Raw genomic sequence first — 26,695 nt, 5'->3', positions numbered from 1 at the left:
TTTTGCAGTGTGACAAAGGTTTTGTTTAAAGGTGGAGTGATATTTCTTTCTAAATATTCTGTTCCCGCCCTCCCCCTTCCACTTTAAAACACTGCGCTACTGACTAGGAAGGTACCAAGTTCAATCCTTGATCTGCGCTGTGAGTCGATCTCTGACAAGGCAGCAGTTCAGGGGTATAATTATCCTCAGTACCACTGGGCTAACTAAGAGTAAGAATCAGGCACTGACCCTGCTCTTGATGGAGATCCAGTGACATCAACTGGGAAGTGTATGAATGTCCATTGAGGGCAGGATTGGACTGCTGTCACTGCTGACACTCACTGAGTCGGCTGATGGTGAGGCTCTAGAATCATAGAATCATAGACTCGTTAGAGCCCAGCAGGAGGCTCATCGAGCCGATGCCGGCTCTCTGCAAGAACACTTCAGCTAGTCCCACTCCCCCACCCTTTCCTCGTAGCCCTGCCAACATTTCTCCTTCAGGTACTTATCCAATTCCCTTTTGAAAGCCACAGTTGAATCTGCCCCCACCACCCTTTCAGGCAGTGAATTCCAGATCCTAACCACTCGCTGTGTAAAAGGTTTTTCCCCATGTCACCTTTGGTTCATCTGCCAATCACCTTAAATCTGTGTCCTCTGATTCTCGACCCTTCAGCCAATGGGAACAGTTCCCTCTACTCTGTCTAGACCCCTCATGATTTTGAACACCTCTATCAAATCTCCTCTCAACCTTCTCTGCTCCAAGGAGAACAACCACAGCTTCTCTAGTCTATCCATGTAACTGAAGTCCCTCGTCCCTGGAAGCATTTTTTCTGGAACAAATCTTTTCTGCACTATCTCGAAGGCCTTCAAATCCTTCCTAAAGTGTGGTGCCCAGAATTGGACACAATACTCCAGTTGAGGTCATAAGAACATAAGAACATAAGAAATAAGAGCAGGAGTAGGCCATAAGGCCCCTCGAGCCTGCTCCACCATTCAATAAGGTCATGGCTGATCATCGACCTTAACTCCACTTTCCCGCTGGATTTCCATATCCCTTGATTCCCCTAGAGTCCAAAAATCTATCTACCTCAGCCTTGAATATATTCAAAGACTCAGCATTCACAGCCCTCTGGGGCAGAGAATTCCAAAGATTCTCAACACTCTGAATGAAGAAATTCCTCCTCATCTCGGTCTTAAATGGCCTACCCCTTATCCTGAGACTATGCCCCCTAGTTCTAGACAATCCAGCGAGGGGAAATAACCTCTCAGCATCTACCCTGTCAATCCCTCTCAGAATCGTATATGTTCCAATGAGATCACCTCTCATTCTTCTAAACTCCAGAAAGACCAGTGTTTTATAAAAGTTCATCATAACTTCCTTGCTTTTGCACTCTATGCCTCGATTTATGAAGCCCAGGATCCCGTATGTTTTTTAACCGCTTTCTCAACCTGCCCTGTCACCTTCAACAATTTGTGCACATACACCCTGAGGAAGTGTACTTTTACATTACAAAATGGCTTCACAAGGTACAGAATAGAAAACACAAAATGGCTTCCATAGATTAGTAATTGCTAGTTCTGCTGAAAAGCAGAACTCTCCAATTAACAAAATGACCTCAACTGTTAATTAGAACAAAGACCTTCAAAGGTACATACTGTAAGCCTCCCTATCTCTTTCTCATAGCTAGATGAAGAGAGTCCTTGAGTCATGTATAAACCAGGATAGGGAGTCAGAGAAGAACAGAACTTATAGATTAGATAACCCTATCTATAGGCATTCCTTTTTGTTCCAGTCCTTTTTATCCTTGATTACTGTTTGACTAACACTATATTTTTCTTGTTACTAATTATGATCTCAGACTTCGATCATGTGATTCTGAAGGCTTGCTTTAACTATAAATATGTTACCTTTTGCCTATGATCTTAGAAGTGGTCAGCGTAGCCATTGTCTACATGTCCGCTTCCCTTGTATACAAGAACTAATAAAGTCTTCCTTTGACGATACTTTGTGTTTAAAGAGTCTTACTCGGAAGTCGAGACTTCGACAACCCCCACGTCTCTCTGTTCAGGCACCCCCTATAGAATTGTACCCTTTAGTTTATATTGCCTCTCCTTGTTCTACCAAAATGTAGAGGTTAACTAATTACACCCAGCCAGATTCAGTTCCTTCTGGAAAGAAGGGGAGACACAAAATCCCAGATGATGTAATGAATGTTGTTTTTAGACAGTAAGGATGAAGGGAGAGTGTATAGAATGGGGAATTTACAGCTTAGGAGGGACAGGAGGGGAAAGAATGTTGTATAGAAACTAGATTTGTCTGTTCTGAAGGTCTATTCTGTTGTAAATGCCATTTGAGGGTATTAGAAGGGGAGGATCTGCAGATGGAAACTGAATCCAAATATTGCGTCAAGATTTGACAGATTCACCGGATTATCAGGGCCTGAATATCATCGGATTTGGATATAGAAGGAAAAAGCACCAATCAGAGCGGGGAGAAACAGGACATGTGTTCTGTGCCTCAATCCACTTTTAACAAATCGTCTAGTCTGTGAGACTCGTGCGCCCACCTGAATCAACAGTGTAAATGTGGGGTAAAAACAGAAAATGCTGGAGATGCTCAGCAGTCTGGAGCCACCCTTTGTTTCTTAACCTGTCCCATTACCATCGCCTTTTGCCTTGAATATCTCTTAATATCCCTTAACCACTCCTGCCTTCTATCCTATCACAGAACTTCCCTTTTGTTCTTTCATCCCCTCCCCCCTTTCCCAGCCCCTACACTTGCTTAAAAATCTGATCCATTTCTTGCTTTTTTCACTTCTGACGCAGGGTCATCGACCTGAAACGTTAACTCTGCTTTTCTCTTCACAGATGGTGCCTGACCTGCTGAGCATCTCCAGCATTTTCTGTTTTTATTTCATATTTCCAGCATCTGCAGTATTTTCTTTTTGTATTAGTGTAAATATGGGAATGGATTCAGTTGCCCGTCTGAGGTGCAAACTCTTGGATACAGTCAGACCGGGGAGAGTCTGTTCACCAGCTGAGTGTGGAAAGAGAGTCACTCGCTTATCTCATCTATTCCTACCCTAACATGTTCGTAAGGGGGAGAATCCATTCACTGCTCTGTATGTGGAAAGTGATTCAATCGATCATCCCATTTACTGACACACCAGCACAGTCACACCGGAGAGAGACCGTTTAGATACTTCACGTGCAGGAAGGGATTCACTCCATTGCCCCAACTGTTGACACTCCAGAGTGTCCACATTGAGAACAATTGCTTTAAATGTGATGAATGTGAGAAAAGCTTTTCAAAGTTCAAAGCAGCTGATGCACGACCAGCGCATTGTTACTGGAGGGAGGCTGTTTCAATATCCTGTGTTTTGGAAAGGAAATTCACCCCATCTGCTGAGACTCCAGTGAGTTCACATGTGACTGCAGGGGTTTGGATTCTGTTATTAATCACATCCAGGACTGAACCATGGCAGAGTGCCCGTGCACTTGGGTTTCTGTGTGAATTATTGATGAATTCTCTCTCAATGGGATCACAGAAACTCATTCTCCATTCACTAATTGGGGCTTTCAATGTTCCCCAGCATGCCCCCCGGGGAGAATGTGCCCCATTGACACGTGAGGAGACCAGTGCGCATGCGCAGTGTCCGCCTGTATTTGGAGCATGCGCAGTGTCACTGTGATCATACCAAGCTAGTGGGACAAGCGCAGAAAGGTCGGTGAAGCGGATTTACGCCGATTACGAATCAGCAGGGCGCAGGGAAGTAACGCACTCGCCGGGTTGGCTTCATAAACACCTGGTGTAGGCCGCAAGCAGTGAATGAGAACCTACAGGTTCCGCGTTTGCAGCTCGCAGGCTTTTCCCCGGTAACAGGCCCAGATTAACGGCGGTCATCTTTGCAAAGGAAAGCTGTGGGTTTTACCGCCGCCACTTTGCGTCATCGAGCGGTAGAGCGCATGCGCAACCATCTTTGTAAAGAAACCACGAGCAGGCGGGGCTTCTGGGTCCCAGCAAGTAAACTGAAACCAGCCAGAGTCAGCACCTTCAGGGGAGGAGAGAGAGCTGAACCAGTGAATGTAGAACTGAACCCAGCCAGAGTCGGCACCTTCAGGGGAGGAGAGGGAGGTGAACCAGTGAGTGTAGAATTGCACCCAGCCAGAATCAGCACCCAGCCAGAATCAGCACCTTCAGGGGAGGAGAGGGAGGGGAACCAGTGAGTGTGGAACTGAACCCAGCCAGAGTGAGCAACTTCAGGGGAGGAGAGGGAGAGGAATCAGTGAGTGTAGAATTGAACCCAGCCAGTGTCAGCACCTTTATAGAGAATGACAGCACAGTGGAGGTCATTCGGCCCATCGAGTCCGTGCCAGCTCTCTGTAGAGCAATCCATTGAGTCCCATTCCCCCGCTCTATCCCCGTAACCCTGCAAGTTTATTTCCCTCAAGTGCCTATCCAGTCTCCCCTTGTAAACATTAAGTGTCTCTGCTTCCACGACTTCCATTGGCAGCGAGTTGCAGGTCCTCACCACTCGCTGCGTAAAGCGTTTTTGCTCACATATCCCCTGTATCCCTTGCCCAAAACCTTAAATTTGTGTCCCCTAGTCCTTGTACCATCATCTAGTAGGAACAGCCTTTTCCCGTCTAGCCTATCCAAACCCGTCATAATCTTGTACACCTCTATCAAATCAAAGTTTAGTGTCATCTGTAAATTTATAAATTCTACTTTGTATTCCAAGATACAGGTCATTTATATATATCAAAAAAGAGTGGCCCCAGCACTGACCCTTGGGGAACACCACTACCATCCTCCAGTCTGAAAAACAGCCATTTATCACAACTCGCTGTTTTCTATCCTTAAGCCCATTCCTTATCCAAGCTGCCACTGACCCACCTATTCCATGAGCCTCAATTTTGTTAACCTGCCTTCTATGTGGTACTTTGTCAAACGCCTTCCTAAAATCCATGTAGACAACATCCATTGCATTCCCTGCATCAATCCCCCCTGTTACTTCATCAAAAAATTCAATTAGATTAGTCAAACACGATCTGCCTTTTACAAATCCGTGTTAGCTCTCCTTAATTAGCTTAAACCTCTCCAAGTGCCCATTAATTTTTTCCTTGATTATTGTTTCTAAAACTTTACCCACCACTGATGTTAAACTGGCCGGCCTATAGTTACTAAGATTGTCCTTACACCCTTTCTTGAACAATGGTGTCACATTTGTCACTTTCCAATCCTCCGGCACCTCCCCCCGCATCTAGGGAAGGTTGAAAAATTATGGATTGCCCTTCCGCTACTTCCCCCCCCCCCTCCAATTCCCTTAGCAACCTGGGATGCAACCCATCTGGACCAGGTGACATTCACTCTAAGCATACCCAGCCTTTCTAGTACATCCTGTCTATCAATTTTCACCCCTTCCATTGCTTCTATCTTTTCCACTTCTACCGATATTTTGTCAGCATGTACCTCCTTAGTAAACACCGATACAAAGTACTCATTGAGTATTCTAGCCTTGCCCTGCCCCTCTAAGTATATATCACCTTCTTTGTCCCTAATAGGCGCCACCCCGCCTCTTACTGCCCGCTTACTGTTTACATGCCGGTAGAAGATTTTGGGGTTCCCTTTTATGTTAACCGCCATTCTGCACTCATATTCTGTCTTTGCCAATCTTATTTTCAGCTTCACTTCCCCTCTCAACTTATTGTATTTGGTCTGGTTCTCCCTTGAAGAATTCACTTGACATTCATCATCCACCCTCTTTTTTTGTTTCATCATCTTCTCTATCTCCCTCGTCATCCAAGGAGCCCTTGCTTTGGTTCCCTTACCCTTCCCTCTTGTTGGAATGTACCTAGCCTGCATTTGGAACATCTCCTCCTTAAAGATCACCCATTGTTCCGTTACAGTTTTTCCTGTCAGTCTTTCGTTCCATTTTACCCTGGCTAGATCCTTTCGCATCCCACTGAAGTTAGCCCTATTCCAGTTTAGAAGTTCCACTCTAGATTGTTCCTTGCTCCTCTCCATTGCTAATCTAAATCTTATGATACGATGATCACTCGTACCCAAGTGTTCTCCCACAGGCACTCGGTTGACCTGGCCCACCTCATTCCCCAGCACCAGATCCAGCAATGCCTCCTTCCTAGTTGGGCCAACAACATATTGGTCAAGGAAATTCTCCTGAACACATTTCAGAAATTCCACCCCCTCCTTTGCCTTTACCCTAGCATTATCCCAATCGATATTTGGGTAATTAAAGTCCCCCCAATATCACCACTCTATAGCTCTTGCATATCTCTGCGATTTCCCTGCAGATTTGCTCCTCTACCTCCCTCTCACTATTTGGAGGCCTGTAGAATACCCCCAATAGTGTGCTCATACTCTTTTTGCTCCTCAACTCTAACTAAATGGATTTTGTCCTTGTCCCCTCAAGAACATCCTCACTTTCCAACACTACAATGTCTTCCTTAATCAGCACTGTCACCCCACCTCCCTTTTTTTACTTCCCTATCCTTTCTGAACACCTTGTACCCTTGAATATTAAGTGCCCAGTCCTCACTGTTTTTAAGCCACTTTTCCGTTATTGCCACATCATATTGCCGCACGGCTAATTGTGCTTGTAGCGCACCAGTCTTATTCACCACACTTTGTGTGTTTACGTACATGCATTCTAAACCCATTTTTGAATTTTTCATAGTCTTTCTAAGTCTGCTACGATCTAATATGGTACTACTTTCACCTCTAGTACTACTTTCTTCTTGAGTACTATCCAACACACTTGCTCTTTTATGCACCTTATTCCTCTTTTCTACTCTATATGCTGGTGCCCATCCCCCTGCCAAGCTAATTTAAACCCTCCCCAACAGCACGAGCAAACCTCCCCGCGAGAATATTGGTCCCGGCTCTGTTGAGGTGTAACCCATCCGGCTTGTACAGGTTAGCGGCCTTCTGGGAAAGAGAGGGAGGGGAACCAGTGAGTGTAGAACTGAAACCAGCCAGAGTCAGCACCTTCAAGGGAGGAGAGGGAGTGGAACCAGTGAGTGCAGAACTGAACCCAGCCAGAGTCAGCACCTTCATGGGAGGAGAGGGAGTGGAACCAGTGAATGTAGAACTGAACCCAGCCAGAGTAAGCACCTTCAGGGGAGGAGATGGAGGGGAACCAGTGAATGTAGAACTGAACCCAGCCAGAGTCAGCACCTTCAGGGGAGGAGAGGGAGGGGACCCTGTGAGTGTAGAACTAAACCCAGCCAGAGTCAACACCTTCAGGGGAGGAGAGGGAGGGGAACCAGTGAGTGTAGAACTGAACCTAGCCAGAGTCAGCATCTTCAGGGGAGGAGAGGGAGGGGAACCAGTGAGTGAACTAAACCCAGCCAGAGTCAGCACCTTCATGGGAGGAGAGGGAGGGGAACCAGTGAATGTAGAACTGAACCCAGCCAGAGTTAGCACCTTCAGGGGAGGAGAGGGAGGGGAACCAGTGAATGTAGAACTGAACCCAGTCAGAGTCAGCACCTTCAGGGGAGGAGAGGGAGGGGAACCAGTGAGTGTAGAATGGAACCCAGCCAGAGTCAGCACCTTCAGGGAAGGAGAGGGAGTGGAACCAGTGAATGTGAACTGAACCCAGCCAGAGTTGGTGGTGAAAACAGGGAGAGGAGGAAAAACTATCTTGAGAAGTGCGATTTGTTTGGTTTTTAACACAGGGAGGGGGGACAATGTGTGGGACGGGGATTTACAGCTTTGGAAGAACAAGAGAGGAAAGAATGTTCTTTAGAACTAGAATTGTCTGTTCTGAATTTCTATCCTGTACTTACAGTGATGAATTTTGTAAACTCCTTTTACAGGGTATTAGAAGGGGAGGATTTGGGAAACTCAAATCAAACATCACGTCAAGAACTGACTGCGTCACTCGATTCATCAGGATCTGAATATCATCAGGCTTTGAATGTGGAAGGAGAAATGTTTGTCTATTCTGTCTGTGGGAAAAGCTTTCAAACATCAGTGTGACTCGAAAAGCACCGAGATACACCCGAGTGAGAGTGTTCCAGTGCACTGCCTGTGGAAAGAGCTTTAACCAGTTACACAGCCTGAAAAAACATCGCACCATTCACAGCGGGGAGAAACTGTACACCTGTTCTGTGTGTGACGAGGCTTCAACTGATCGTCCAAACCTGGAGAGACACAAGGACACCCGCACCACAGAGAAACCGTGGAAATGTGGAAGCTGTGGGAAAGGATTCAGTTACCCGTCTGAGCTGGAAATTCATCATCGCACTCACACCGGGGAGAGGCCGTTCTCCTGCTCTGAGTGTGGGAAGGGATTCGCTCGGTCATCCTACCTGCTGACACACCAGCGAGTTCACACTGCGGAAAGGCCATTCACCTGCTCTGAGTGTGGGAAGGGATTCAATCAGTCATTCCACCTACTGGCACACCAGCGAGTTCACACTGGGGAGAGCCCGTTCACCTGCTCCGTGTGTGGGAAGGGATTCGCTCGGTCATCCGACCTGCTGACACACCAGGGAGTTCACACTGGGGAGAGGCCGTTCACCTGCTCTGAGTGTGGGAAGGGATTCAATCAGTCAATCCGCCTGCTGACGCACCAGCGAGTTCACACTGGGGAGAGACCGTTCACCTGCTCCGTATGTGGGAAGGGATTCACTCGGTCATCCGACCTGCTGACACACCAGCGAATTCACACTGGGGAGAGGCTGTTCACCTGCTCTGAGTGTGGGAAGGGATTCACGTGTTCATCCCACCTGCTGACACACCAGCGAATTCACACTGGGGAGAGACCGTTCATCTGCTCAGTGTGTGGGAAGGGATTCGCTCGGTCATCCGACCTGCTGAAACACCAGCGAGTTCACACTGGGGAGAGGCCGTTCACCTGCTCTGAGTGTGGGAAGGGATTCACTCAGTCCTCACACCTGCAGAAACACCAGCGAGTTCACACCGGGAGAGGCCGTTTACCTGTTCCGTGAAGGGATTCCCTCAGTCATCCGACCTGATGAGACACCAGCGAGTTCACACTGGAGAGAAGAAGTTCACCTGCTCCGTGTGTGAGAAGGGATTCACTAACTAATTCATCCCACCTGCTGAAACACCAGCGAGTTCACAAGTAACTGCAGGAGTTGGATTCTGCTGTTATTGCTGCTGTTAATCACATCATGTTCATTCTGACAGTTGGAGTTTGTTTCTGCTGATGTTAATAACTCCTGTAACCAGGCTGGAGTTTAATATTTTCATATTTCAAATAACACGGTGTGTCGATATTTGAGGTCTCTGAGATAAGAGGAGACTAATTGATGTCCTGCTACCAACTGCTCCATTTTTGGGCCTTTTCTCGGCTGCAGGACATTCTGAAGGGGGAGGGTGAACAGTCAGAGGTCGTGGTCCATATCGGTGCCAATGACATAGGTAGAAAGAGGGACGAGATCCTGCAGGCAGAATATAGGTAGCTAGGAAATAAATTAAAAAGCAGGGCTTCAAAGGTAGTAATCTCAGGATTACTTCCAGTGCCACGCACTAGCGAGAGCAGAAATAGGAGAATAGACCAGATGAATGCATGGCTGGAGAGTTGGTGCAGGAGGGAGGGATTTAAATTCCTGAGGCATTGGGACCGATTCTGGGGAAGGTGGGACCTGTACAAGCTGGACGGGTTACACCTCGGCAGAACTGGGACCAATATCCTCGCAGGGGGGTTTGCTGGTGCTGTTGGGAAGGATTTAAACTAGTTTGTCAGGGGGCTGGGAACCTGAGTGTGGGCCCAGAACAGAGAGAAACAAAGCTGGAAGTGCAAGTTAGAAAAGTAGTCAGCAAAACTTGTAGGGAGCAGAAACAAAGGCCAACAGTAAAGAGGGTCAAAGTGCAGAAAAATATTAAACAGGCAAAGTTGAAGGCACTTTATCCAAATGTAGCATTCGCAAAAAGGTGGATGAATTAATGGCACTAATAGAAGTAAATGGGTATGATGTAATTGCCATTACAGAGACATATTTGCAGGGTAACCAAAGCTGGGAACTGAATGTTCCAGGGTACTCAACATTTAGGAAGGACAGACAAAAAGGAAAAGGAGGTGGCGTAGCACTGTTAAGGGATGAGATCGGTACGGTAGAGATAAAAGATCTTGACTCGGCAGATCATGATGTAGAACTGGAATCAGTTTGGGTGGAGCTAAGAAACAGCAAAGGCGGAAAACATTGGTGGGAGTTGTGTATAGGCCACCAAACAGTAATGGTAATGTAGGGCACAGTATCAATCAAGAGATTAGAAGTGCATACGGTAATCATGGGGGACTTTATTCTATACATTGACTGGACAAATCAAATTACCAGTAATGGTGTGGAGGACGAATTCTTGGAATGCATGCAAGATGGTTTCCTGTATCAATATGTGGAGGAACCAACCAGGGAACAGGCTATTCTGGATCTGGTACTGTGTAATGAGAAAGGGCTAATCAATAATCTTGTAGTAAAGGGGCCTTTAGGGACAAGTGACCATAATATGATTGAATTTTACGTTAAGTTTGAGAGTGATGTAGTCCAATCTGAAACTAAGGTCTTCAATCTAAACAGAGGAAACTACAAGGGTATGAGGGACAAGTTGGCCATGGTAGATTGGGAGACTACACTAAAAGGTATGAAGGTGGACATACAATGGTTAACATTCAAGGAAATAATGCATAATTTGCAACAAACATATATTCCTCTAGGGCATAAAAACCCAAAAGGAAAAGTGATCCAACCATGACTAACAAAAGAAATTAAAGCTAGTATTAAGTCAAAGGAGGCAGCTTATAAAGTTGCCAGAAAAAGCAGTCAGCCTGAGGATTGGGATCTTTTTCGAAATCAGCAAAGGGGGACCAAGAAATTGATAAAGAAAGGGAAAATGGAATATAAGCACAAACTAGCGAAAAATATAAAAACGGATTGTAAAAGCTTCTATAGGTATGTGAAAAGGAAAAGACTGGCGAAGGTAAATGTAGGTCCTATACAGTCAGAGACAGGAGAATTTATAATGGGGAATGAGGAAATGGCAGAGAAATTAAATAAATACTTTATTTCTGTCTTCACGGAGGAAGACACAAAAAACCTCCCAGAAATACAAGAAAACCAAGGGTGTGGTGAGAATGAGGAACTTAAAGAAATTATTATTAGTAAAAACACAGTACTAGCAAAATTAATGGGACTAAAAGTCAATAAATCTCAGGGACCGGATGACCTACATCCTAAGGTTTTGAAAGAGGTGGCCACTGGGCTAGTGGACACATTGGTTGTCATCTTCCAAAATTCTATAGATTATGGAACGATTCCTGCAGATTGGAGGATAGCAAATGTAACCCTGCTATTTAAGAAAGGAGGGAGAGAGAAAACGGGTAACTACAGACCTGTTAGCCTCACATCAGTAGTTGGGAAAATACTGGAATCTATTATAAAGGATGCAATAACTGGGCACTTAGAAACTAATAGTAAGATTGGGCAGAGTCAACATGGATATATGAAAGGGAAGTCCTGTTTGACAAACCTATTGGAGTTTTTTGAGGATGTAACTAGTGGAGTAGACAAAGGAGAACTGGTAGATGTGGTGTATTTGGATTTTCAGAAGGCCTTCGATAAGGTCCCACACAAGAGGTTGGTGAACAAAATTAGGGCACATGGAATTGGGGGTAATATACTAGCATGGATTGAGAATTGGTTAACAGACAGAAAACAAAGAGTAGGGATAAACGGGTCTTTTTCAGGGTGGCAGGCTGTGACTAGTGGGGTACCGCAAGGATCGGTGCTTGGGCCCCAGCTATTCACAATCTATATCAATGATTTGGATGAAGGGACTAAATGTAACATTTCTAAATTTGCTGATGACACAAAGCTAGGTGGCAGTGTCAGTTGCAAAGAGGATGTGAAAAGGCTTCAAGGGGATCTCGACAGGTTCGGTGAGTGGGCGAGAACATGGCAGATGGATTATAATGTGAAGTTATCCGCTTTGGTGGAAAAAACAGAAAGGCAGAGTATTTCCTAAATGGTGAAAGATTGGGAAATGCAGATGCTCAAAGGGACCTGGGTGTCCTTGTACATGAGTCACTGAAAGTGAATGTGCAGGTGCAGCAAGCCACAGGTGAGACCACACCTGGAGTACTGTGTACAATTTTGGTCTCCTTACCTAAGGAAGGATATACTTGCCATAGAGGGAGTGCAACGAAGATTCACGAGATTGATTCCTGGGATGGTGGGACTGCCGTATGAGAAGAGATTGAGTAAACTAGGCCTGTATTCTCTTGAATTCAGAAGAATGAGAGGGGATCTCATTGAAGCATACAAAAGTATTACAGGGCTTGATAGAGTGGATGCTGGGAGAATGTATCCCTTGGCTGGGGAGTCTAGAACCAGGGGCCACAGCCTCAGGAGAAAGGGTAGGCCATTCAGGACTGAGATGAGAAGAAATTTCTTCACACAGAAGGTGGTGAATCTTTGGAATTCTCTACCCCAGAGGGCTGTGGAGGTTCAGTCATTGGGTACATTCAAAACAGATGTCGATAGATTTCTGACTAGTAAGGGCATCAAGGGATATGGCGATAGGGCCGGTGAATGCAGTTGAGGCAGAAGATCAGCCTTGATCTCATTGAATGTCGGAACAGGCTCGAAGAGCCGAATGGCTGACTCCTGCTCCTATTTCTTATGTTCTCCTTTCTAACTTGAGATTATTTCAGTTCTCGTACCTTCGGTTACTCTCATGGACAAGTCCCAGCTCCCCATACCTTCCAGAGTGCCTCTCCTAGCCTTGGTATCCAGGGAAGGTCTTGGTAACATGCCCAGGATCACTAAACACAAAACCCAGTCTGTTAATCACTTTCAGCTACTGGACTTAGCGTGTGTCCCACAGCATCTCTCTCACCTTCGATGTGTGAATAGAGCATCAGGCCTGCAAACCTGCTTTCAATTTAAATTTGAATCCACTCAGCAAGTGTATTTAAAATAATACATACAAGTAAACAGATCACATCAAATAATTGGCAAAGGTTTAGAGTCAACAAGATGAACAAGTGAACACATCACGGCCCAATACCCCAGCTCTATATTCACAGGAGAAAGTCTGTTATCGAACTCCTCGAGTGGACAGAGTCGAGAAAGATCCCAACTCTAAGAACATCTAGAATCTGTTGTAAATATCTTTCAAACTCTGACTGGTCCAATCTGTCGGTTTCCTTTCAATTGAAGTGAATGGAAGATGAGAGGGGTGTTGGCATATGGACCTCGGTTAATTCAGCTTCTGAAAGGTGTTCATGTTTAGTTCATTCGATATCAGGGAAAATGTGGTTGGTATCATTAGAGAGAGAGAGAGATTTCACTGAGCAACAGCTGGTGTTTGCAACCAACTGGCCTTGGATATTTTCATCATAGAATGTTTCGATCAGAAATATGATGTTGGGATAAGAAAAGTCTGGAGACTAGTGGTTTGTGCTGCCCCAGGAAGGCCGCAGTGTTTTTACTGCTTCTAACGTTGTTGATGTGTGTTGAAGAAAATGCAGACTTGTGTCTCTGGACTGTGCAGTAGCCAGAGATGACCATATTAGGCAATGCCAGCTCCAGTTTGATAAGAGGTTGATGGCAGAGCAAGAGATCCAGCAGTCTTAAGAATTTATCTCCCGTTATCTGCAGACATCGAATGTCGCAGCGTGCTGACAGAATTGGACTTAGACTTTAACCCATTGGGTTAAATTATTGGGGTCGATTGTTATAGAATTGAATTGTTATAGAATGGAAAAGTAGTGAAGTTATGCTAAACTTGTATCGAACCTTGGTTAGACCACACTTGGAGCACTGCGTACAATTCTGGTCACCATATAAAAAGGATATAGAGGCACTGGAGAGGGTGCAGAGAAGATTTACAAGGATGATACCAGAAATGAGAGGGTATACCTGTCAGGAAAGGATGGACAGGCTGGGTCTCTTTTTCTCTTGAAAAAAGAAGGCTGAGGGGGGACCTAATAGATGTCTTTAAAATTATGAAAGGTTCTGATAGAGTAGATACAGAGAGAGTGTTTCCACTTGTGGGGAAGAGCATAACTAGAGGCCATCAATATAAGATAGTCACCAAGAAATCAAATAGGGAATTCAGGAGAAACTTCTTTACCCAGAGAGTGGGGAGAATGTGGAACTCACTACCACAGGGAGTGGTTGAAGCGAATAGTATAGATACATTTAAGGGGAGGCTAGACAAGCCTATGAGGGAGAAGGGAATAGAGGGTTATGCTGATAGTTATATAGGGAAAGACGGGAGGAGACTTGAGTGGAGCATAAACGCCAGCATGGACTGGTTGGACCGAATGGCCTGTTTCTGTGCCGTATATCCTGTGTAGTCACAGCAAACAGACAGTTTAACAGACTGCCCATGGTCCACTGTAACCCCCACCTTCTCTCTCTCACTATTCATGGACACTGCTGCAGTAATTGCTCCTCTGACCTTTCCTCTCTTGTCCCTCCTACACCCCTAATACACGGCCCAACACAATCTCCCTCCCCCTACATCCTCACTGTGCTGGAATCCACACCAGTCTCCCCATCTGCTCCTCGTCGTCTCCCTGGATTCTAAAACTACTGAACTCAGTCTTCCCTCCTGAAGTCTACAGGCTCTAAAACTGAAGCTTGGTGTCCCTCAGTCCCGACTCCTCCCCTTCTCTCCTCCTCTTTCCCCCTTGGTTGTGTTCCACACTCTGGGCCTTGGCCTTTCCCCGGGGATTCTCAGTATAAACAGGTGGGATGTGTTTTGAGACAGGGTGTCCCCGCTCTCCACCTTTAAAGGGACAAGGAGAGAACCAGCTGGGCTGAATGGCTTTAACACTAAATAACACCACAATATACAAAGTCCCACAACCATATCAGAAATCAGTTAAAACTTCAAGTAAACTACTTTTAACCAGAAACCCGAAACTTCTTCAACAAAACAAGTAAATACCAGTTCTACGCCAGTCCTATTGGTACTCTAATAACTCCTCGTTTTCACTTGATGTTATCTAACCATATAATGTCATGATCCTTGATATCACTGCAGTGCCTAGCAACTAACCTCCCTGAGTTCTGCTCATTATGGGCTGGCAGTGTTTGATGGGACAGTGTAGAGGGAGCTTTACTCTGTATCAAACCGTGCTGTACCTGCCCTGGGAGTGTTTGATGGGACAGTGTAGAGAGAGCTTTACTCTGTATCTAACCCGTGCTGTACCTGCCCTGGGAATGTTTGATGGGACAGTGTAGAGGGAGCTTTACTCTGTATCTAACCCATGCTGTAGCTAACTGGAGAGTGTTTGATGGGACAAGGTAGAGGGAGCTTTACGCTGTATCTAACCTGTGCTGTACCTGCCCTGGGAGGGTTTGATGAGACCACGTAGAGGGAACTTCTGTGATAGTGGATTGGCGGTTAGGATCAGATCAGCCATGATCTTATTGAATGGCGGAGCAGGCTCGAGGGGCCGATTGGCCTACTCCTGCTCCTATTTCTTATGTTTTTATGTTCTTATGTTCTTTCCTCTGTATCTAACCCATGCTGTAGCTGACTGGAGAGTGTTTAAGGCAGATACTAGCTGCTCAGGACACCCCATTCCCCAGCACTTACATCCATCAGCTCTAGCAGAACATTTAACCCATAGGTAAGAGAAACCCATCAGTTTCTCCCTCGGACACAGATCCGGAGGGACAGTGAGTGTCCTCAACATTTTTGTACGGTGTGCTCAATAGTTCATCCCTGGGTCTGAGCCTTTTGGTGATGGTTTGAATTTGATGCCTTCTAGTTCCTGACTCACCGACTGGTGGAAATAGTTTTTCCTCATTTACCTGATCAAATTTTGAACATAAGAACATAAGAACACCTCCCTCAGATCTCCAATTACCCTTTGTTCTAATGAAAAGAGCCCCAGTTTCTCTAATCTCTCCTGATAGCTAAAGCCTCTCTTCCCTGGTATCATCTCAGTGAATCTCTGCACCCTCTCCACGGCCTTGACATCCTTCCTGGTGTAAGATGCCCCAAAACTTGACCCAATATTCTAACTGCAGCCTAACCAATGATTTGTACAGGTTTACATGACCTCTGCCCTTTTGTACTCTACACCCCTATTTATAAAACCGAGGATCCCATGTGCTTCTTTAAACTACTTCATCAACTTGTCCCCCCACTTTTAAAGGTTTGTGTATCTGAACCGTTTGTTTCCTACAATACAACACTGTCAGTGACTACACTTCAAAAGTACTTCATTGAAGCACATTGCAAGGTCCTGAGGTGGTGAAAGGTGCTATATAAATGCAAGTCTTTCTTGTAGGTTTTAGAGATATTAACATAACATGGCTAAAATACATTGACATCAAATGTCTGATATAATGTGCATTATGGGGAAGAGAAGCTTAGTCTGAGTTAGAAACTCAAACAGGCGTTTCACTGCAGACAGGTCGCCATGGCAACACTGATAAGACATTCCATTCACTGAATTGACATGTTGGAGTCTGTAATCAGATCAGGGGAAAAACAGGGTTTGTCTGTTACTAACCACAATATAAGCTTAAACCAGAGTGAGTAATAGAATAGATCAGATTATAATGTGTGATGTTTATACCTATAACTGTGAAACTATAATAAATAACATCATTAACAGCAGGCCGGGCAGTTTAGGGATAATGAGAACATTACTGAAGAAAAGTAACTGCTGGGAACCAGGGAAAGTGTCCGTGTAAATCACAGATTAGAGAAGTTTCAGCTGTCTTTCCCTCGCCTCCTGCCGAAACCCCGCAGAGAAGACAAAGAAGAGTCAGGTGCCAGAGATGGATCACTACAGGGTATAAAAGTGAGGGGATCCTGATGTAAGGGGGCAGTCGGGACTGGAGACACCGGAGATCAGGCTCAGGGCGCCCGAGGTTCCATCCAGCGGGATGACCTCGTGTAAGTTACTGTGGACACGCGGGACTTGCAAGTTTACTCTGATTGATGGATCAATGTAAGGTACGGTAGAGGACAGAGAATCTGCTCATCTTATATTTCTAATCAGGTATTAAAGTTGTTGACACGAGACTCTAGAATCTGCTAATTAATAAGACAAGGCATCAGCTAGAATCTTACACCCCAAAGTCTCTCTGCTCCTCTACTCCTTTTAAAGATTTATCATTTAATGTAGATTGCCTACTTTTTTCTTCCACCCAAAATGCATCACCTCATAATTCTCTGCATTAAATTTCAGCTGACATCTACCGGGCCCATTTACTAACCTGTGTATTCACACTGAAGTCACTTACAGTCATAGAGTCATAGAGTTATACAGCACAGAAAGAGGCCCTTCGGCCCATCGTGTCTGCGCCGTCCATCAAGCCCAGTCTAATCTAATCCCATTTTCCAGCATTTGGTCCATAGCCTTGTATGCAATGGCATTTCAAGTGCTCATCCAAATGCTTCTTAAATGTTGTGAGGTTTCCTGCCTCTACCACCCTTTCAGGCAGTGAGTTCCAGACTCCAACCACCCTCTGGGTGAAAAAGTTCCTCCTCAAATCCCCTCTAAACCTCCTGCCCCTTACCTTGAATCTATGCCCCCTTGTTATTGACCCCCCTACTAAGGGGAAAAGTTCCTCTTTATCTACCCTATCTATGCCCCTCATCATTTTGTACACCTCAATCAGGTCCCCCCTCAGCCTTCTTTGCTCCAAGGAAAACAACCCCAGCCTGTTTAGTCCTCTTCACAGCTCCCCACAATCCCTATTTTGGTCTCATCTGGAGATTTTGATCTTGTGCCCCACATACCCAAGCCCAGATCATAGGATTACACAGGATATACGGCACAGAAACAGGACATTTGGCCCAACCAGTCCATGCCGGTGTTTATGCTCCACACGAGCCTCCTCCTGTCTTTCCTCATCTAACTCTATCAGCATAACCCTCTATTCCCTTCTCCCTCATAGGCTTGTCCAGCCTCCCCTTAAATGCATCTATACTATTCGCTTCAACCACTCCCTGTGGTAGTGAGTTCCACATTCTCACCACTCTCTGGGAATTCAGAAGAAACTTCTTTACCCAATTGGATTTCTTGGTGATTATCTTATATTGATGGCCTCTAGTTTTGCTCTTCCCCACAAGTGGAAACACTCTCTGTATCCACTTTATCAACATTTTTCATAATTTTAAAGACCTCTATTGGGTCACCCTTCAGCCTTCTGTTTTCAAGAGAAAGGAGACCCATCCTTTCCTGACAGGTATACCCTCTCATTTCTGGTACCATCCTTGTAAGTCTTCTCTGCACCCTCTCCAGTGCCTCTATATTCTTTTTATAATATGGTGACCAGAATTGTATGCAGTACTCCAAGTGTGGTCTAACCAAGGTTCGATACAAGTTTAGCATCACTTCACTACTTTTCAATTCTATCCCTCTAGAAATAAACCCTAGTGCTTGGTTTGCTTATTTTATGGCCTTGCTAATTTGTGTCGCAACTTTTAGTGATTTGTGTATTTGTACTCCGAGGTCCCTTTGTTCCTCTACCCCACCTAGACCCGCACCCTGCAAGTGATAAGTGACCTCCCTATTCTTCCTACCAAAATGTAATGGCCCGTATTTTCCGATCCCCACAGGTGTGTACGAGCTGTGTACACACTCACAGGGACATCGGAAATGCCGGTTTCAGGCAATGATAAGCGCATGCGCTGAAAACCGGCATTTCCGATCTAGCAAGAATCCTCGACAGGTCGGACGCCTGCCCTGAAGAAGGGCCTCTGCGCGGGGAGAGTTCCGCTTTCTGCAGAACCTCCGCCCGCTGAAAACCCGGAGAAATCTTACGCCTGGTAAAAGCGTACGGCCTGCTTTTACCAGCATAAGGGTTGAAAAAAGTTTTTTAAAAATTCATTCATTTATAATTTTAAAATACTTTTAAACAAGGTAAGTTTATTTTTAGCCCCGTAAAAAACTTTAATTATTTTTTTCATAAAATTAAATTTTTGTTTAAAATATTTAATTTAATGTAATTTTAACTCATTTTAAAAACGTGATGGTTTTTTAAAATGTATTTAATGATTCAGTGTCTTTTTGGGGTGATCTCCATTCATATATTTGACGGGTCTATCTGTCAGAAGTATGAAGGGAGATTCCCTTCTCCTATTGGCTGGCCTGGCCCACATGATCCCAGGGACGCTTCGAACTGCCTGCGCCCCTGGCATACGTGGGCCCTGTGCATTTCAACTGTGGAGAGGCCCAGGAGTGGAAGTGTCCGGACCTCGGGAGCCCTCGGGTAAGTTCGTAGATTTCTTTCCGATAGGCGGCATCCGCACGCAAGAAGCCTCCTATCAGAAATTACAGGCCAATACCGCACATTTATCTGTGCTGAACTTCATTTGTCAATTATTTGCCCATTCTGCAAGTTTATTAATGTCCTCCTGTAATTTGTTGCAATCCTCCTCAGTATTGATTAGCTCCCCCGCCCGCAATTTGGTATCATCGCAAATTTAGAAATTGTGGTTTTGATTCCGAAGTCTGAATCATTAATGTAAATTGTGAACAGCAGTGGTCCCAGCACTGAACCTTGTGGAACACCACTGCCCACCTTCTGCCACTGTGAATAGCTACCCTTTACTCCCACTCTCTGCTTTCTGTCCTGAAGCCAGCCAGCAATCCATTCTGCTACTTGTCCCCTGACTCCGCATTCTCTGATGGAGTACCTTATGGAAGGCCTTTTGAAAATCCAGATAAATTACATCTACTGCATTACCATTGTCTACTCTCTCTGTTACCTCTTAAAAACATTCAATAAGGTTGGTCAAGCAAGACTTTCCCTTTTGAAATCCATGTTGACTATTAATTATATTTTTGGTTTCTAGATGTTCTTCTATTTTCTCCTTTCGTAGGGATTCCATTATTTTTCCTGCCACCGATGTTAAGCTGACGGCTCGATAGATCTTTCTCTATATTGAGAAGAGCAGTGCTCCCAACACTGACCTTGGGGGACACCACTGTGTCCATCCCTCCAGTCTGAAGAACATCCATTAACCACTACTCTCTGTTTTCTGCCCTTTACCCAACTTCCTATCCACGCTGCCCCACTCCCTTTAATACCGTCAGCCTTCATTTGATCAACAAGACTCCTGTCCGGCACCTTATCAAACACCTTTTGACAATCCATCTACACAACATCCGCTGCATTTCCTTTCTCACTACACTGTGTTATTTCCTGAAATAATCCCTGCTGTCTGTCCTGAGTGAATCCATTTCACTGCCAAATGTTGCAATGTTTGCTCCACCCCACAGGGTTCCATCTGTTCAAATCCACAACAGAAAGGTCCAGTTTTCTCCTGGAGTTTGAGAGAAATCAGCTTCAACAATGAGGCAGAGTTTCAGCCAATGAGGGAAATCCGGGCTTAGCCCCGCCCACTGGGTGCCACAAGCCCCGCCCCTCACACACTCCGATTGGTTGGAGGACCAAAAACCCATTGGGTCCTCCAGATCCGCCCCACTCTTCCTATTGGTCCAGAGCTCCCATCGATCACCCAGGCAGTGTGAACTGAGCGTACGCGAACATTGGCAGGTAAGAGCGCTCAGGGATAACAACAGAAAATGCTGGAAAATCTCAGCAGGCCAGGCAACATCCGTGGAGAGAGAAATAGAGTCAACGTTTCAGGTCAAAACCCTTTGACAAGACCTGAAACCTGGTTTCGACCTGAAATGTTAACTCTGTTTCTCTCTCCACGGATGTTGCCTGGCCTGCTGAGTTTTTCCAGCATTTTCTGTTGTTATTTCGGATTTCCAGCATCTGCTGTATTTTGCTAACGAGAGAGCTCAGAGAGCGGGTTAATAAACCTTGGGGGGGTGCGGGCTGCTCACACCCAAGTGCGGCCCCAAGCCCGGCACAGAGAAAACACTCAACATTATCCGCCTCCCCACAACTACCTGCCAGTTTAAGACACAATCTCCGGGACAACCAGGAAGTGCTGGGGAATCCCCAGTGAGTCAGGGAGCATCTGTAAATGGAGGAGAAATAGTGACTGGTCAGGGAGCCTCTGTAAATGAAGGAGAAATGGAGACTTGTCAGAGAGCTTCGGTAAATGGAGAAGAAATGGAAACTGGTCAGGGAGCGTCTGTAAATGGAGGAGAAATGGTGACTGGTCAGGGAGCGTCTGTAAATGGAGAAGAAATGAAGATTAATGGAGATGGGTCAGGGAGCGTCTGTAAATGGAGGCGAAATGGAGACTGGTCAGGGAGGATCTGTAAATAGAGGAGAAATTGTGAGTGGTCAGGGAGCATCTGTAAATGGAGGAGAAATTGTGAGTGGTCAGGGAGCATCTGTAAATGGAGGAGAAATTGTGAGTGGTCAGGGAGCGTCTGTAAATAAAGGAGAAATGTGGACTGTTCAGGAAGCGTCTATAAATGGAGGAGAAATGGAGACGCGGAAATGGAGGAGAAATGGAGATTAATGGAGATGGGTCAGGGAGCGTCTGTAAATAAAGGTGAAATGGAGACTGGTCAGGGAGTGTCTGTAAAAAGGAGAAATGGAGACTTGTCAGGGAGCGTCTGTAAATGGAGGAGACATGGTGACTGGTCAGGCAGCGTCTGTAAATGAGGACTAAATTACAACAGTGACTACACTTCAAAAAGTATGTCATTGCTGTAAAGCGCTTCGGGATGTCCGGTGGTCGTGAAAGGCGCCGTAGAAATGCAAGGCTTTCTCTTTTTTTCTTTTCTGGTCAGGGAGTGTCTGTAAATGAAGGGGAAATGTTGATGGGCGTGAGAGCATCTGTAAATGAAGGAGATCATGTGTAAAGGCAGTAGAAATAGTAAACAGTTAGGAGGACATAGGTGGACTGGTGCAATGGGCAGACAGAATTTAATGCAGAGAAGTGTAAAGTCATGCATTTTGGAAGGTAGGAGGAGGAGAGGCAATATAAACTAAATGGTACAGTTTTAACCCGGGTGCAGGAACAGGGAGACCTGGGGGTTATGGACACAAATCTTTGAAGGAGGCGGGACAAGTTAATTGTTCAGTAGCATACGGGATCCTTGGCTTTATTAACAGAAGCAGAGAGTACAAAAGCAAGGAAGTTATGCTAAACCTTTCTAAATCACTAATTCGAGTATTGTGTCTAATTCTGGGCCCCACCCTTTAGAAAAGGCCTCAAGGCCTTGGAGATGGTGCTGAGGGGATTTACTAGAACGGTGCCAGGGATGAGGGGTTTCAGTTAACTGGAGAGACCGGAGAAGCTGGGATTGTTCTGCTTAGGACAGAGAAGGTTAAGGGAGATTTAATAATGGTGTTCAAAATGACAGGAGGTTTCATAGTGTTGATGGGATAGTAGATGTTTCCACTGGCAGGAGGGTCGGTAACCAGAGGACACGGAATTAAAATAATTGGGCAAAAAGCCAGGGGGGAGGTGGGGAGAGATTTTTTAAATCAGTGACTTGTTGTGATCTGGAATGCACTGCCTGAAAGGCTGGTGGAAGCAGATTCATAAGAACATAAGAAATAGGAGCAGGAGTCGGCCATTCGGCCCCTCGAGCCTGCTCCGCCATTCAATGAGATCATGGCTGATCTTCTGCCTCAACTCCATTCACTGGCCCTATCGCCATATCCCTTGATGCCCTTACTAGTCAGAAATCTATCGACTTCTGTTTTGAATATACCCAATGACTGAACCTCCACAGCCCTCTGGGGTAGAGAATTCCAAAGATTCACCACCCTCTGTGTGTTTCATCTCATCTCAGTGCTGAATGGCCTACCCTTTCTCCTGAGGCTGTGGCCCCTGGTTCTAGACTCCCCAGCCAAGGGAAACATTCTCCCAGCATCCATCCTATCAAGCCCTGTAATACTTTTGTATACTTCAATGAGATCCCCTCTCATTCTTCTGAATTCAAGAGAATACAGGCCTAGTTTACTCAATCTCTTCTCATACGACAGTCCCGCCATCCCAGGAATCAATCTCATAAGGAAGGATATAGGATTCAATCGTAACTTTCTAAAGGGAATTGGATAAATACTTCCCATGGAATATTTTCCAGTCTATGGGGAAAGAGCCGGGGAGTGGGACTAATTGGACAGCTCTTTCAGAGAGTCGCACGGCCATGATGGCCTCCTTCAGTGCTAAATGATTCTGTGAAATGGTGATGGTCAGAGAGTGTCTGTACAAGAAGGTGAAATGGAGAGTAGTCAGCGAGTGCCCAGCACCAAAACAGGGAGATATTACAGATAGACAGGGAGTGTTGGAAACAGGGGGAGAGAGAGCACAGACACCCAGCCAGAGTCAGCACCTTCAGAGGAGGAGAGGGAGGGGAACCACTGAGTGTAGAACTGAACCCAGCCAGAGTCAGCACCTTCAGTGGAGGAGTGGGAGAGGAACCAGTGAGTGAACTGAACCCAGCCAGAGTCAGCACCTTCAGGGGAGGAGAGGGAGGGGAACCAGTGAGTGTAGCACTGAACCCAGCCAGTCAGCACCTTCAGGGGAGGAACCAGTGAGTGTAGAACTGAACCCAGCCAGAGTCAGCACCTTCAGGGGAGGAGAGAGAGGGGAACCAGTGAGTGTAGAACTGAACCCAGCCAGAGTCAGCACCTTCAGGGGAGGGGAACCAGTGAGTGTAGCACTGAACCCAGCCAGTCAGCACCTTCAGGGGAGGAACCAGTGAGTGTAGAACTGAACCCAGCCAGAGTCAGCACCTTCAGGGCAGGAGAGGGAGGGGCACCAGTGAGTGTAGAACGGAACACAGCCAGAGTCAGCACCTTCAGGGGAGGAGAGAGAGGGGAACCAGTGAGTGTAGAACAGAACCAGTGAGTGTAGAACTAAACCCAGCCAGAGTCAGCACCTTCAGGGGAGGAGAGGGAGGGGAACCAGTGAATATAGAACTGAACCCAGCCAGAGTCAGCACCTAGAACTGCCTTCTGAATTTCTATCCTGTACTCACAGTGATGACTTTTGAAAACTGCTTTTACAGGATATTGGAAGGGGAGGGTTTGCAGACGGAAAACTCAAACCAAACGTCATGTCAAGATCTGTCAGAGTCACTCGATTCATCAGGACCTGAATATCATCGACCTTTGAATATGGAAGGAGAAATGTTTGAACCAGTTACACAGCCTGAAAAAATATTGCACCATTCACAGCAGGGAGAAACCAGACACGTGTTCTGTGTGTGACGAGGCTTCAACTGATCATCCAACCTGGAGAGACAAATGACACCCGCATCACGGAGAAACCGGGGAAATGTGGGGACTGTGGGAAGGGATTCAATTACCCATCCCAGCTGGAAATCCATCGGCCCAGTCATACTGGGGAGAGGCCGTTCACCTGCTCCATGTGTGGGAAGGCATTCACTCAGAGATCCACCTTGCTGACACACCAGTGAGTTTACACTGGGGAGAGGGAGTTCACCTGCTCAGTATGTGGGAATGGTTTCACTTCATCCAACCTTCTGACACACCAGCGGGTTCACACTGGGGAGACGCTGTTCACCTGCTCCATAGGTGGGAAGGGATTCACTCCGAGATCCAGCCTGCTGAGACACCATCGAGTTCACACTGGGGAGAGGCCGTTCACCTGCTCAGTGTGGGAAGGGATTTACTCTGTCATCCGACCTGCTGAAACACCAGCGAGTTCACAAGTGACTGCAGGAGTTGGATTCTGCTGTTATTGCTGCTGTTAATTGCATCCAGGACTGAACCATGTTCATTCTGACAGTTGCCGTTTGTTTCTGCTGATGTTAATAACCCCTTTAACTGGGCTGGAGTTTAATATTCTGGATATATAGCTGATTATGATATCGGGGCTGCAGTGTCCCTTTAAGAACTGCTGTTTGTGATCTTTCCCCTTAATTCAGGGATTCTCATCAGAAATTAGTTTGCAATAAAATTATTAATTTTACTTTAATCCTATATTAATCTTTGGTACAAAATCTACAATTCAGTGTCTGAAAGGTTCCACTGATTAACATTTCCAATTAGAAAGTGCTGATTAATCCTCGCTGACAATTCTTACTGACTTGCACATTACTCACAGTGGCACCTCCATTATCCACCAGAAAGAAGGGGAATGGGAATTGGTGGAGAATCGAGTGTCCCCAAATATTGCACCTGCCGTCTGGTACAGCAATCCCCTCGGCACGGAAATGGAGACAAGTCCAATCCAAGTAATGGACTGAGCTTAATCTTTCTGGGCCTGTGTGTCTGGTTTATATCAGACAGGAGGAGATTGGTGTCAGTGACTGTGGGGCTGGTTTATATCAGACAGGAGGAGATTGGTGTCAGTAACTGTGAGGTTGGTTTATATCAGACAGGAGGAGATTGGTGTCACTGACTGGGGTTGGTTTATATCAGACAGGAGGAGATTGGTGTCAGTGACTGTGGGGTTAGTTTATATCAGACTGGAGGAGATTGGTGTCAGTGACTGTGGTGTTGGTTTATATCAGACAGGAGTGCAATGATCAATAACATGTCATTCTATAGTGGACACTAGGTGGAGCCGTAGAGCTGTATATAGCTGTATGTATATTAAGACTACATTACCCATGAGGCACTAGGCTACCCACAAGGCAGCAGTCAAGATGGAAGCCTCTACAGATACAGTACCTAGTCCACATGTGCTCAATAAAATTGTCTAGCAAAAGCTAGCTGTGTTCATAATAAGAATGTCTGTTTATTAATGAACATAAGGTGGTACCAGGATACCAAGAGTTGTAAATATCTGCTAAAAATTGTGAAAAGCGACATGGAGAATTTGAAGCCACCAGAGCGTTTGAATCTCAAGGGAAATGTCGACTACAATTGGCGGATTTTTAAACAACAATTCGAACTCTACATTGCAGCCATCGGATTTGGTACGAAGCCAGATGCAAGGAAGATAGCGTTGCTGCTTACAGTTGCAGGCCCACAGGCGATAGAGGTATTTAATACATTTGTATTTAATCCAGAGGAAAAGAGAGAAATTAGAAGATGTGCTAAAAAAATTTGATGCACATTGCTCTCCTAAAAAGGATGAGACCGATGAAAGATACATCTTCTGTTCTCAGACGCAGCAGCAAAATGAGACTTTTGATAGCTTTATAACTGATCTGAAACTGAAAGCACAGACATGTAATTTCTCTGAGCTCAAAGCATCCATGATTCGTGACCAGATTATGTTTGGTATTCATGATAAAAAAGTCAGGGAACGTTTGTTGAGAGAAACCGAACTAAATTTGGAAAATGCGGTGAAAATATGCCAAGCCAGCGAGCTAGCTCAAAAGCACGCGAAGACTTTCAGTGAAATCAATAATGATGCGATTGTAATGAGTGATAATGCTGCTGTCGGTGCTGTGTCCTACAAGGGGAAGAAACGTGGGCAGAACAGAAATGAAAAGCAATCGGAGGATGAAATTTTTAATTGTAAATGCTGTGGTTACAAACACCAGTTAAGACAATGCCCAGCGTTTGGAAAAATGTGCACAAAGTGTAATGGAAAGAATCACTTTGCCAAACAATGCTTTTCAAAAGTAAAAACTAAGAAAGGGCAACGAGTTAATGTAATTGAGGACACTGATTTAAGTGAGACAATTTTTGTACGAATGGTGTCATCTGACGATATCAAAAAGGATACAGAAAATGTGCAGCCCTCAGAAATGGACAATGCTGAACATAAAGTTAATGCAGTAAAAGTGGACAAATGGATGATCCCACTGCAGGTAAATGGAGCATTAGTTACCTTGAAACTAGACACTGGGGCAAAAGCAAACTTAATCAGTATGAGTGACATTAA

The 26,695-nt window shown here is 45.5% G+C and overlaps 1 pseudogene; it reads left to right on the top strand.

Moving 5' to 3' along the window:
- LOC147119834 (uncharacterized) overlaps positions 1 to 26,261 on the top strand; it is a 31,607-nt pseudogene extending 5,346 nt beyond the window's left edge.
- The last annotated feature ends 434 nt before the right edge of the window (positions 26,262 to 26,695 follow it).

Source organism: Somniosus microcephalus, chromosome 4 (genome assembly GCF_052327205.1).
Source record: "Somniosus microcephalus isolate GS21.2 chromosome 4, FLI_Smic_1.0, whole genome shotgun sequence".
NCBI lineage: Eukaryota > Metazoa > Chordata > Chondrichthyes > Squaliformes > Somniosidae > Somniosus > Somniosus microcephalus.
Note: the sequence above shows the minus strand (reverse complement) of the source record. Positions and strands in the feature narration are given on the sequence as shown.